A 14362-nucleotide genomic window follows, 5' to 3' on the forward strand; every position below is an offset into this window, starting at 1 on the left:
TGAGTTGGTGAATTGATTGGTCCAAAAGCCTTAAGGTCTTTAGTTATCAAAGGGAGAAAACTCAACCTAAAACCATAAATCCACCATGTGAGGATAGCTTCAACATGCTAGTGAGGGGTTAACCCTACAATAAGCATGGAAGACTCATTGTCCATCACTAAGGATGTAGGTGAGTATTAGATCTACACAAAGATAACTCAAACCTAATAGCTAAAGGTTATGAAAAATTTGATTTAAGGAAGTGGCCATTGAAACCACAAAAAGACATTTGGATGGGTCATATTTACCAATTAGAAGTATATACAAAATGGTCAAAGTGGACTTTAAAATTCAATTCAAGATAAGTGTTATGAAAAGAAGGTTGGAAAATCAAAAGCATAAGGCTTAGGTTTCTAATGTTGAAAAACAAGTGTTAAATGTTTGCACAAAAGTTTTGGTTTGGTTAGAGTGGAGAGAAGAAGAAGAAGGGCTAAAGTCCTAAGTAAAGCTAAAAGGTGAGGGAAAAGGAGCAAAACCACAATGAGTTCCTTTCTTGAGATCATATTGATGATCCAAGTAGCTCCCATCCTTTGGAATAAGCAATCACACAAAGCATAAACTCAAGCAATCAACAATCAAATGAACTCTTGGAAAGACTCCTCAATGTATCTTGGATCTCTCTCCCTTAGAGGCTCATGGTAATGGTTCCCCAATTTGGCTAAAGTGGGAACTCCTAGCACAAGAAAAACACACATGAAAAGGTTCTATAACACAATCAAAGAATGGACAAGAGGGAGTTTAGAATATGGTCCTTTCAATTTTCATCTTCAAGCTTAAGCATTCTAAAGGCTCAATGTCTAGTTGCTCTTTGACTTTTATAGCACTCTAAAGGCCCAATGCCTAGTTGCTCTTTGACTCCAAATTTGCATAGGGAAAGTCCTAAAATATAAGTCCATTTTGTCCAATTCTTTGCATTGGTCAACAACAATCAAAACAAAACACAAGCACAATATTATATACACAATTATGTGCTCAAGTGAGCAAAAGGCAAATGGCATTAGCATAAACATGTGCTCAAGTGATCCAAGGGAAAAGCAAATGGATAATATGTGCAAGAATAGTAAATTGCATTAAAATAAAGTGCATAAGGTAAATGTTAATTGTTAGTGGTTAATAGTTAGTGTGCCATAAGGCAAAATTTAGCGCTATGTTAAGCAATCGTAATTGGACTTATGTAGAAGTCACAACTATCTAAGGCCGGTCAATAATAATGTAGGCAACAACACAAGTTAGAAGTCTTGATTAGTGAACCAAGTTCCAACAACTTGCCATGCCAAAAGGAAAAGAGAATTGATCTTGTATTGGTTTAAGTCTTTTGCATGATTTAGAAAACAACCTATCCTTAATGCAAAGTCATTCACTTGATCAATTGATCAAGATGAATTAGATTTGAATCAAGGAAAATTAAGTCTCCCTAACCAATGCTAACTTATCAACCTTCAACTCATTGATCAAAAATAAAGAAGAAGAAGAAGAAGGAGATGAAGGAGATGAAGAATGGATAACGAAATGGAAAGATCAAAATGCATAAGGTGAAATAAAAATGTACCAATCCATGTGTATTGACCAAATGACATTGAAGGTCAAAGTCAAACAATGAGAAATCAGAAATGAGATGAAGATTGGAGATTAAACAATAAACAAAATATTTTTGGTATTTTTTAATATTAAAATAAACTTGAATTAAAAATAAAAGAAAGGTCAAACTTCAAAATCACTTCAAATCAACCTTGAAAGGTCCAAGTGATTTATCCCAAGTTCAACAAGGTCAAACAAAGTTTGACAAAAAATATCAGCATTTTTAAAAGTCAGAAACTATTTTTAATCAATTAAAAATGAATAAAAATAAACTAATTGAACTAAAATCTCAAATAAATCTCAAATCAATAAAAAAATTGATGAGAGTATTTTTCATAGATCCATCATCATTAAAATAGGTTAGGAAAATATTTTTGTATTTTTTGAATATCAAAAACTATTTAAGATGAATTAAAAATAACCAAAAATGAGAAAATTCACAAAAAATATCAAATGACAAAATAAAAAATATTAAAAATCAGAATTAGAAACTAGAAATTATTTGGAGAAGAATGCAATTAGTCCCATATTTTTTGGACCAATAATAAAAGAGATATGAATTTTTGAAATAAATGGAAATAAAGAAAATAAAATTAGAAATTAAGAAATTCAAAAAAACCAGGAGCGTTAGATCTGAGCTCATTAATTGAGCTGGCAGATCATACGCTCCAGAAGCGCGCTTCCACCATAGACCAGAGTCCACGCGTAACACCATGAATTAAAATGAGTCATAACAAGCGAAGGCCGGGATTAGATCTGGAAAATGCATCCAACGATCCAAATTGGATCTGGCAATGGGACGGCCACCGGAGCCACCTTCTTCTCCGGTGAGCTTGTGTTTTCCGGCCAAAATTGCAAACAACCAAAACTTAACCAAAATACACGATCCATACATCATTGGAAAGCTGGGATGATGTACATCATCCCTGTATCACTCTATTCCACTCTAGATCTCTATATTGAGAGAAATCAGAGATGGAAATTCTGTGATGTTCAAGAGAACTTGATGGATTTCAACAATTAAGTATTCAAATCAATTGCCTCTATGAAGAGGACTTCAGCCAACACAAAATCCAAGCAAATAGATCAATAGATGATGAGTTTCGAAGAAAAAACCAGTTGAAGAACAACCTTGGATTCTAGAAATTTGAGCTTGATTCCTTGCTTCCTTTGCCAAAACAGAAGATCAATGGAGTGTAGGATGAAGGTCTAGAAGCTTTAGATCCAAAGATTCAACCAGATGTAGTTGAATTTTAGATCTGAAAAATTTGAAGAAAAGTGAAATAGCTTCTTTGGTGAGAGGTTAGGTTTTCAGTTCTGCATCATTTGAGGTTGATTCATGGATGATTTTTGAATGGAGTAAGGCTTCTATTTATAGAGGGAATGGCAAGGAGAGTGTGATTCAATCCGTGTGCATGAAATTGGAAATTCATTGCATGGGCTTGCATGATCATGGAAAAGGCCCAAAATCAATGCCAAATGCAATCTGAAATCATATCAAAGTGAAATGGACGTGTAATCTGAATGGTAATTGCTTGTACATGGAATTTTGAGGTGTTATGCATAATTGAAACAAAAGCTTCTCCTCTTCGAAAATACCATTTGCCAAATCCAAACATGATCATGTGAGTAATGGTTGGAAAGGTTTTGATGTAAGTAACAATTGTTATGTTGGGCAAAAATCCATTTGAAATGTGGAAATTGGTGAAATTTGAGTTTAAAGTGCAAGGTGCAAAACATGAAAAGGCAAAGTTTCTAAATTTGGCCAATGTTCAAGCCCTTCTGTTTTGATGATGCAAATCCCAAATGAAAAAACCTCCAACATCAAAGTTGTAGATTTATTCAAGGCAATCAAAATGGACTTATGTTTTGCATCATTTGGATATTTGATGAAAGAGTTATGGGCACTTGAAGTTGGACTTTTTTGCCTTTCAATGCATTTGGTCCAAAGTGACCTATAATATTTGGCATTATCACATGTATTTCCTTTGAGATTTTGAAATTTTGTTCAACAAAACATTTGAAGTAGACATCTTAAGCTTTCCAATGCATTTGCTCCCACCTCAAAATCATAAACAATGAATGAGTTATGTTCTTGGGAAGTTGACCTAAAATTAGGGTTTCAGTCAAAATGACCTATAATGTCTTGGAATGGGAGATGACCTTCCAAGCTTCAAATCATTTTTTTATGAACATGAAAGTTGTTTATATTGTCCTTAAGAATATTTTTTATTTTGGGATCATCTCCATTTGACCAACACACAAAACGTTAGGTCTCAGTGTATTTCAAAATAGTCAGATGAATTGACTGATCAACTTCTCAAGTCCATGATCATATTTTGATGAATTGATGATTGAGGACACTAAAATAAGTTCAAATATGCATGAAATGATGAATTAAAGAACTTCCCTTGATTGCATTTGATCATGGGCTGAGGTTGCTTCAAGAGCAAGGCATTGTGGTGCACAAATGAATTAGGGTTTCTTTGGCGGACCAACCTCAAACCCTTTGACTTGCTTTGATCAAAATGATGAATTGAAATGCTAGGGAGGCATATTTGATGGATGAGAGCTTTGGGAACCATTACCATGCTTGCTTTCATCTCCTCTTGGCCAAATCTTTGTACCAATGATCTCCTTGAAGCTTTGGACCTTGTGATTGCTCAAGCTACAAACAAAAGATGTTAGTGACATATTTTTGTGCTTTTGGTTAGTAAAGAAAATGAGAAAAGAAATAATATACAATTCAAACATGCTTGGTGATCTCAAACCACTCACAAGAGGTCCCACCCAAAGGCAAAGGGAACCAAGATGCTAATGATCCTTGAGGCAATGCAAATGCAATGTTATGATGCCATGAGGGATCTTAGGGACAAAATTAGGGTCTTACAGTTCCTCTTCTATACAAGTGGTTTATTTCGCACTTGCCTCATACGCCTGCTTTTGTGGAGAACAATAAATGTCTACGGTGGTCTCAAAGACTTATATCTCTCACTAATGATGATATAGTTTGGTATGATTATTCATTGGGTAGCTTGGAGATTATTGATAGATTTGGTGAATTCTCTAATGTGCCTCTCATTGGTACACAAGGAGGAATTAACTACAACCCTGCTTTGGCTCATCGTCAACTTGGGTTCCCCTTGAGAGACAAACCTAATAACACTCTGTTATAAGGTCTTTTCTATCAAGAGGGTAAAGATCCCCAACTTTTGAAGCAGAAGATGATTCACGTTTGGCATAATGTGCATAGGAAAGGAAGATCCGAGCTTGGTCCATGCAACTGTGTAACTTTGGAAGCTTACACTCTTTGGGTGAATAAGAGAGCTTTAGAATTGAAGATGCCTTATACTTATGAGAGACCTATGTCTATGGTTGTGGGAAGAGCGGTTCCATGCTTTGAGCAGAAAGCACGAGGAGTTGCAGCTTGAGTCTAAAAACAAAGATGCACTTATTGAACTTCTTGATGACCGAGTAGTGAAAAGACAAAGAGAGCCAGAGGGTCCATCTTCCTCCAGTACTCCCCAACCGTCCATTTCTTGGAAGAAGATTTCAAATCAGCTTGTCCTTGAGAAAGCTCGGATGAAGACTTCTTTTGAGTCTGAGATCCGACGCATCCGAAGGAAGTACGCGCCTGCAGCCAGATCATCTGACACCGTTGTTAGGGGATCCTTAGGATGATTAGTCTCCTTTTCTCTTGTATTTGTATTTTGGTTTCTGAAATTGTACTCAGTGTAATCCTTCCAATTATATGAATAAAAGAGATTTTTATGGTCAATCAAATTGTTACAATTGTTATTATTTACAAATAAAATAGTATGTTCCTTGAAAATAAAAACAATCAAAGCATTGTATTTCATATATCATTTGCATAAACAGGTTTTTCTTTCGCCATATGTTTTATTGGTTATTCTTCTATGCTTCAGCCAAGCTGACTCATCGATACAATACTCGTGCCAATCATCCGAGAATTATGGAACACTTGGAACAAGAGAACCGAGAGTTGAAGGACGAGATTGATCGCTTGACTGCGATGATGGGGTCTGTTCTAGCTGCTCAGAATTAATCTTCTCCAACGCCTACAACACCTCCTCCTCAGAGGACTGTCATCTCAGAGGTTGGTACCTCAATTGTGCCTGCCACTCAGTTTTCTCAAACTATGCCTGTTGGATTCCCGTGGGGAATGTCGTCGAACTTTGTGCCCGAAGGTTTTGAGCCTACTTTTGCTTCTATGTCGGCATCTAGCCCGGTCATGTCTATGCCTCCTCCAGTTGTTCACACTTTGTCTCGTGTTGAGGACACCATCTACCATTCCGAGCCATCTGAGGGTCCGGATGTTTATGAGGTGATGGATGAGATGAAAGACCAATTCCTTGAGCTGCGAAAGGAGTTGAAGACCTTGAGAGGAAAAGATTTGTTCAGTAAGAGTGTTGCGGAACTTTGCTTAGTTCCAAATGTCAAGATCCCGATGAAGTTCAAAGTTCATGACTTTGGAAAGTATAAGGGAAATACATGTCCGCTTAGCCATCTTGTCATGTAAGCCAGGAAAATCTTGATGCAAACTGATAATGATCATTTATTGATTCACTACTTTCAGTACAATCTGATTGGTGCCGCTCTGAGGTGGTACATGGGATTGGATAGTGCAAGTGTTCACACGTTCAATGATTTGGGTGAAGCCTTTGTGAAACAGTACAAATACAACGTTGATATGTCGCATGATAGAGACCAATTGAGGTTTATGTCTCAGAAGGACAAAGAGACGTTTAAAGAGTACGCCTAGAGGTGGAGAGAGCTTGCTGCTTAGATCAACCATCCGTTGGAAGAAAAAGAAATGACCAAGATTTTCCTTAAGACCCTGAGTTCGTTTTATTACAAACGAATGATTGCTAGTGCCCCCAGTGATTTTACCGAAATGGTAAATATGGGGATGATATTAGAAGAGGGTGCCTGTGAGGGACGTTTGTCTAAAGAAGAGGTATCTTCGAGCAAAAATTATGGTAACAATTTCGCTAGGAGAGAAGGAAGGTGAAACCAATGCAGTGTCAGCAGGGAGGCAGATGAGGCCTCATGTCAGAAGAAATCCGCAACCACGTAAGCATCATCATCAAGTATCATCCTCTATTCCAGTATTTTCCAATAATCAATCAATATCAGTTCAACAACAACGTCAATAACAACCACAACAAAGAACAAACAACTACAATAACAACAACAACAACAATAATCAACAATAACAACATAACTTTGAAAGGAAAAAGGTATCTTTTGACCCTATTCCTATGACCTATGATGAGTTATATCCATCTTTGGTTCTCAAGAACCTTTTCCAACCAAGAAATCCGCCATAAATTCCAGAACCACTTCCATGGTGGTATAAGCCTGAACTCCGTTGTGCCTTTCATCAAGGGGCTCTTGGTCATGATATCGAGAATTTCTACCCATTGAAATACGAGGTCCAGAAGCTAGTGAAGAGTGGGATGGTGTCCTTTGAAGACCGTGTGTCGAATGTAAAAGCTAACCCATTACCTGCTCATGGTAATCCCTCTGTTAATATGGTAGATGGTTGTCCAGGAAGTTTCCGAGTGTTTGATGTGCAACGTATTCGTCGATCTTTGGTAGAAATGCACAAGACCTTATGTACGATTAATGATTGTGAACACGACCACGACAGTTGTACAATCCGAAGTGTGAACCCCCGTAGGTGTTCGATTGTCAAGAGAGATATCCAGAAGTTGATCAATGAGAATGTAATCCAGATTCAACAGTCAAGGGATATAAATGATGTCAACATGATAGTGCTAGTCTTTAAGACCCTTGAGCGGGTGGTAATTTAGTTCGATAGCAGCAACAGTAACAGTGTCAATAGATTGGTATCGTCGTTATTGATATGGTTAGCGGGCCCAGTCCCGTATGAATCCGATAGAGTTGTTCCCTATCAGTATAATGCAACAATGGTGGAGAATGGTCAAGAGGTCCCGTTGCCTTTGACTAATTCTATTGTGAACATTGCCGATATAGCGAAGGTGACCCATAGCGGTTGTGTGTTTGATCATGTTTTCCCGAAGGATGTAGAGGATGTTGGTAAGAAGGTTGAGGTACCTGTAGCAAATCCGGTTAGTGCTCCAAAGTGTCAGTCTGGTGAATCCAACAATTTGAAGCCTAATGATGATGATGAAGTGCTTCGTTTGATTAAGAAGAGTGAATTCAATGTGGTAGAACAGTTGCTCCAGACTCCTTCCAAGAGTTCAATGTTGTCTCTGCTCATGATTTTCTGAAGCGCATAGAGAAGCATTGCAAAGGGTAATGGAACAAGCCTACGTGGAACATGATGTGACAGTGGATCAATTTGACCATATTGTGGCTAACATTATTTCCTGCAATAATCTGAGCTTCTGTGATGAAGAATTCCTCGAGAAGGGTAGGAATCACAACCTAGCATTGCACATATCAATGAATTGTAAGGAGGATGCACTGTCCAATGTATTGGTTGATACCGACTCTTCTTTGAATGTACTCCCCAAGTCAACTCTATCAAGATTATCCTACCAAGTAGCTCCGATGAGATACAGTGGCGTGATCGTCAAAGCTTTTGATGGTTCTCGCAAGACTGTTATTAGTGAGGTGGACCTTCTAGTGAAGATAGGTCCGAGCGATTTCCAAATTAATCTTTAGGTAATGGATATCCACCCGGCCTATAGCTGCTTGTTAGGAAGGTCATGGATACATGAGGCAGGAGCTGTGATATCCACTCTTCATCAGAAATTGAAATTTGTGAAGAATGGTAAGCTTGTCATTGTGGGCGGGGAGAAAGCTCTGTTGGTATGTCATTTGTCGTCTTTCTCATATGTCGAGGATGAGGATGAGATTGGAACTCCGTTCCAAGATCTATCTATTGCTGAAGAAAAGAGAGTTGAGGCACCTATGTCCTCTTTTAAAGACGCTTAGAAGATTGTTGAAAATGGTAGTTCTGATCAGTGGGGCCAGATGGTAGAGGTTGCCGAGAATAAGAATCGTGTTGGTTTGGGATTTCAGCAAGAGTCGTCTATGATAAAAGTTTAATATGTGCAACCTAGTTTCTGTAGCGGAGGGTTCATCCATGGTAATAAACAACACTCAGTTACAATGATTGAGGATGATGAAGATAAACACTGAACCAATTTTGTGACGCATGGAAAAGCTTTCAACAATTGGATCGTTGTCGATGTTCCTGTTATTGTTCATTGCTCTAAATAATTGTTTTATTATTTTTTAAAATCCTTCTGCTATGCCTAAGGGAGAAGTGAACATTGTCAGGCATCTTTGAATTTGATCATTAATACAATACAATTCTATTCTTCCATATCTATGATGTTTTATTTTTACTTTTTGCTTTTCTGAAAATGGTAATCACAAAAAACATAAATAAATAATAATTATCCATCTGCATTAATATTTGGTCACAATTCACTTCTCTAAAATAAAAATATCAAATCATTATGCAGGTTGGTTTCTAAACCCATTGAATACAATGATCCTACTCCTTCTCCAAACTTTGAATTCCCTGTGTTTGAGGCTGAGGAAGAAAGGGATGAAGAAATGTCTGATGAATTATCTCGTGTAGTTGAGCACGAGGAAAACCCCATTCAGCCATTTGAAGAGAAGATTGAGTTAGTCAACTTGGGTTTCGAAGATGATGTGAAGGAAGTCAAGATTGGTTCGCAATTGTGTCTAGAGGTTAAGAAGGGGTTGATTGATCTTCTTCGAGAGTATTAGATGTGTTTGCTTGGTCCTATCAAGACATGCCTGGTTTGGATTCCTAGATCGTGGAGCATAAATTGCCATTGAAGCCAGAGTGCCCGCCAGTCAAGAAGAAGTTAAGGAGGACTCATCCTGATATGGCGGTAAAAATAAAAGAAGAAGTGTAGAAGCAGATTGATGCCGGTTTTCTTGTTACCACTGAGTATCCGCAATGGGTGGCCAATATTGTGCCTATTCCGAAGAATGATGGAAAAGTCCGTATGTGTGTTGATTATAGAGATTTGAACAGAGCTAGTTTGAAAGATGATTTTCCGCTGCCACACATTGATATGTTGGTAGATAATACAACTAAATTCAAAGTCTTTACATTTATGGACGGATTTTTCGGTTATAATCAGATTAAAATGGCACCCGAGGATATGGAGAAGACCACATTCATTACACCCTAGGGAACATTCTGTTATAGAGTGGTGCCTTTCGGTCTAAAGAATGCTGGTGCAACTTACTAGAGAGCAATGACCACTCTTTTTCATGATATGATGCATAAAGAGATCGAAGTCTATGTTGATGATATAATTGCTAAATCTAGTGATGAGGAAGAGCATGTTGAGCATTTGTTGAAGCTATTCTAGAGTTTGAGGAAGTACAAACTCCGATTGAATCCCAATAAATGTACTTTTGGTGTTTGTTCTGGTAAGTTATTGGGCTTTATCGTCAGTGAGAAGGGTATTGAAGTTGATCCTGCCAAGGTCAAAGAAATACAAGAGATGCCTGCGCCCAAAACTGAGAAGCAAGTCATAGGTTTTCCCGACCGTTTGAATTATATCTCAAGATTCATTTCACACATGACTGCCACATGTGCGCCTATATTCAAGCTTCTTCGGAAAAACCAGTCTTGTGATTGTATCGAAGACTGCCAGAAAGCTTTTGACAATATCAAAGAGTATCTGCTTGAGCCTCCGATTCTGTCTCCACATGTGGAAGGAAGACCATTGATCATGTATCTGACTGTGCTTGAGGAAAGTATGGATTGTGTTCTTGGTTAGCAAGACGAAACTGGAAAGAAAGAATATGTTATTTACTACTGTGAGACTTGGTATTCTATGCTTGAAAATACTTGTTGCGTATTGGCTTGGGCTGCTAAACATCTGCGTCAATATATCTTGAATCTTACCACTTGGTTGATATCCAAAATGGATCCAATCAAGTATGTTTTTGAGAAACCTGCTTTAATTTGGAGGATTGCCTGTTGGAAGATGTTGTTATCAGAGTATGAGATTGAATATCAATCTCAGAAAGCGATCAAGGGTAGTGTCTTGGCTGACCATTTGGCTCACCAACCAATTGAAGATTACCAGTCAGTGCAATATGATTTTCTGGATGAAGAGATCTTGTACTTGAAAATGAAGGATTGTGATGAACCATTGCTTGAAGAAGGGCTAGAGCCTGGTTCCCGTTAGGGCATGGTATTTGATTGAGCTGTTAATCACTATGGTAATGGCATTGGGGCAGTGATTATTACTCCTCAAGGCACTCATTTTCCGTTTACAACTAGATTGACTTTCAAGTGTACAAACAATATGGCTGAGTATGAAGCTTGCATTATGGGGATTGAAGATGCCATTGATCTTAGAATCAAGTATTTATATGTCAATGGAGATTCATCTTTGGTTGGGAATAAGATCAAAGGTGAATGGGAGACGAATCAAACCGGTTTGATACCATATAGAGACTATGCGAGGAGGATTTCAACTTTCTTTAAAAAGGTTGAATTTCATCATATCTCTCGAGATGAAAACCGGATGGCAAATGCTTTTGCAATGTTGGCTTCAATGATTATGGTGAAGTATTGGAATGAAGTTCCCAATTTGACTATGACGCGTCTTGATAGGCCAACTCATGTGTTTGATGTTGAAGAGATCAAGGATGAGAAGTCGTGGTATTTTGATATCAAATGTTTCCTCCAAAGTCGGATTTACCCTTCTAGGGCATCTTTGAAAGATAAGAAGACTTTAAGGAGATTATCCGACAACTTCTACTTGAATGGTGATGTGCTTTATAAGATAAACTTCGATATGGTTCTGCTCAGATGCGTGGATAGACACGAAGCAGACTTATTGATGACAGAAGTTCATGAAGGTTCCTTTGGTACTCATTCTAATGGACACGCTATGGCTAAGAAGATGTTGAGAGCAGGTTACTATTGGCTCATAATGGAGTCTGACTATTGCAAGTTTGTGAAGAAATGCCACAAGTGTCAAATCTATGCGGATAAGATTCATGTTCCTCTGACACTGTTAAACGTCATTTCCTCTCCATGGCTCTTCTCCATGTGGGGAATTGATATGATTGGCATGATTGAGCCCAAAGCTTTGAACGGACATCGCTTCATTTTGGTGGCTATTGACTACTTCACGAAGTGGGTTGAAGCGACATCATATGTAAATGTAACCAAGCATATTGTTGTAAGGTTTATCAAGAATCAGATTATATGCCAGTATGGTGTGCCAAGTAAGATCATTATTGATAATAGATCTAACTTGAATAATAATATGGTGGAAACTCTTTGCAAATACTTCAAGAATGCACACCATTATTCTTCTCCCTACAGACCTAAGATGAATGAGGATGGTGAAGCTGCAAACAAGAACATCAAGAAGGTCATCCAGAAGATGGTTGTGACGTACAGAGATTGGCATGAGATGCTCCCATTTGCTTTGCATGGGTATCGTACATCCATCCGCACTTCAACAGGGGAAACCCCTATCTCACTTGTTTATGGCATGGAAGCTATGATCCCGTAGAGGTTGAGATCCCATCATTGCGTGTGCTGATGGAAACCAAGTTGACATAAGCCGAATGGTGTCAGACCAAGTATGATCAGCTGAATTTAATTGAAGAGAAGAGGCTAACTTCCATATGTCATGGTCAGTTATATCAGCAGAGAATGAAGAAAGATTTTGATAAGAAGGTCAAGCTTCATGTATTCAGAGAAGGTGACCTTGTGCTCAAGAAGATTCCATCTTTCAAACCAGATTCTAGGGGCAAATGCACTACTAATTATGAAAGCCCATATGTTGTTAACAAAGCCTTTTCAAATGGTGCTTTGATCTTACAACTATGGATGGTGAAGAGTTCACGCGTCATGTGAATGCTGATGCATTCAAGAAATACTTCGCCTAAAAAGAAAAGAACAGTTCGCTAATTTGAAAACCCGGATGGGCGGATTAGGCAAAAAATGAGCGTCTCAGTGGATTGAAAACCCGAAAGGGCGATCCAGGCAAAAGTTAGAGACATAAAATAGAAAAACTATCCCGATAAATTGAGTACCCCACGTTGGGGCAATTTATGCAAAAATTAGGGATTATGGCAAGTAATTGCATCCTGTTGATCTTCAGCATAGAAGACTTTCTTGAGCACAAGGTTTGGTTCTGATTCATCTTCAGCCCAAAGCCAAAGGCACAGTGGATATCAAAGTTGGTAAAAGGATTAGTGATCATTGTATTCAATGTAGCCCTTTTCCATGTAAATTACCATTTTTCAAATTTTGTAAAGATCTATGGAGTCTTGTCATTTACAAACTACCATCCTATTAAATAAAGTTGAGCTTTTTATCCAATTGTTTCTAATCTTATTTATTCAGCTAAATGGAATTAAATTTTATTATGATCATTTTGAAATTAAAGTTTTAAAATAAAAAATCATGTCTTCTTAAATAATAAAAGCAATTACTTTTTAAAGAGCAATCAATTTCATTTAAGGAGAATATCCACAGCGGTTTGAGGACAGGTAAGCCCTAAAGAGCGAAGCATAGTTGGTTTTATCCCTAAGCAGTTAGTGTGATCTCTGTTTCTTCCCCAGCAGCTTTTCAATCTCCAGCCGAGTTTTGATGGTTTTCCCAACTGAGTTCGTAATTGCAGGCGCATTATCGCAGCAGGTTGCATAAATTAAGCAAATTTTGTTTCCCCTCAAGTCACCAGCGGAGTTGTCCATGACTCCGGTTAGCCCTGATTCTTGAGCAGTATTTTCGAAACTCTGTAAGGTTGTCTCCAATTTGATATGGCATCGACCTAAAATTCCCCGCAGAGTTGATGGTGTGGATTTTCGACAAACCTTTTCCTTTTCCCCAGCCAGGGTTGAGCCCTTGAGGTAGACGATTCCCGTTCATCCTTCGCAACCCTTTCTCTCCAGCAGATGCTTCCCTCCTATGAGGATTGGATGAGTATTGTATTGGTGATGCAGACCAGTGACATTTGTATCCTTTGTGATCGTTTTGTCAGCATAATCATCATATATACATATACATATACATTCATAGATTTCACCGTTACATTAATAATGCACTTTTGTGATTCACTATTTCTCTGATCATCTTCTACAGTGGTATCCTTTCCCCCCACGCAAATTTGGTGTGTTTGTCCTCTTTCAATTATAGAGTGTCAGCCCCTTAAGTCGAAAGAATTTAACCTTTTTCATTCCCCACTGAGTTTCTTCCTCGTGGATGATCATTATTTCAGTTTCCTCCCTAGTTGATCATCTCGATGGAATTACCCCCTTTGAATTATGTCCTTATTGAGTTGAGTCTTTGATTGACCGTTTCTTTCTAGATCTTACCTAGATAGATGCTTTTGGTCCCTGAGAGTCTATTACCTAGTAACTGGTAATATTTTTCTCAATTTGCAAGTATTTCACTTCTTCCCCAATACCCGGCAAAAGTAACCTTTTTCTCCCCAACGGATTCATTTTCACGTCTCCCAGGAAGTTTATCCTTGATATGTTCATCTTAACCCATGACGAATACTCTTTCCCTCCTAAGTTTATCCTTGATATGTTCATCTTAACTGATGACGAATATTCTCATTTTGGTATTCTACCCAGTAAAAGGTAATCCTTGATATGTTCATGCAAACCGATGACATATTTCCTTTTCTTTATGGTCTTCTGCCCAGTAACCGGTAGTTGCAAATCCTGATTCCCCTTTCGTGGAGTCTATCCTTTATATGTT

Source organism: Lathyrus oleraceus, chromosome 4, assembly GCF_024323335.1.
Source record: "Lathyrus oleraceus cultivar Zhongwan6 chromosome 4, CAAS_Psat_ZW6_1.0, whole genome shotgun sequence".
NCBI lineage: Eukaryota > Viridiplantae > Streptophyta > Magnoliopsida > Fabales > Fabaceae > Lathyrus > Lathyrus oleraceus.